General features: G+C 37.9%; 1 protein-coding gene across 1 annotated transcript in view; it reads left to right on the top strand.

The window, feature by feature from the left end:
* Positions 1-554, top strand: part of EIF3E (eukaryotic translation initiation factor 3, subunit E) — a gene marked incomplete at its 3' end in the record, with an annotated part of 14,215 nt that overhangs the window by 10,663 nt on the left and 2,998 nt on the right. The gene's annotated exons all lie outside the window — the stretch shown is intronic.

Raw genomic sequence — 554 nt, 5'->3', positions numbered from 1 at the left:
TAGGGAAAAGTATTGTTCTGTTTTGATTTTACAAAACCTGTTTAAGAAGGGTTCTTGAGGAAAATCTGAGAATAAAAATGAAAATTGAGTATACTATAGCCATTTGTGAGAGGACTGGCTTCTTACATGTGGATCTAAGAGTCTGGAATAACTCGACACTGAGAAATTAGTTAAGTTTTACTCTCCTCCTAGTACCTGGTTGAAAGTAATATATTAGAATAAATAGGATGACAGTAAAGAGAAGCAGTTGAATTTCTTTACATGATGACCCCAGTAGCCTGGTAATTTATAGTGGGCTTTTCTCCTCCTTTGTTTCATAGAGTATGTGTTGGTTTGGTTTTTGATTTTAATTTATACTTCTCGCATGTAAATATGGGCTCATGTATTGGACAGTTGAAGAGGAAAGTTACTGGCTTGGGTAACAATGTGAGAAAGGACTTCCTGTGGTTCTGTGTGCCCCTGCAAACCCCTATTGTGAGATCAGTGTAGCTGATGGCTTAGGCCAGTGTTGACCTGAACTTAGACTATTCTTTTGCAGTGCTAGCCTGTTTCCT

Source organism: Pterocles gutturalis, unplaced genomic scaffold (genome assembly GCF_000699245.1).
Source record: "Pterocles gutturalis isolate BGI_N339 unplaced genomic scaffold, ASM69924v1 scaffold51564, whole genome shotgun sequence".
Classification (NCBI taxonomy): Eukaryota; Metazoa; Chordata; class Aves; order Pterocliformes; family Pteroclidae; genus Pterocles; species Pterocles gutturalis.
The sequence above is the reverse complement of the archived record's forward strand: the minus strand, read 5'-3'. Positions and strand labels throughout refer to the sequence as shown.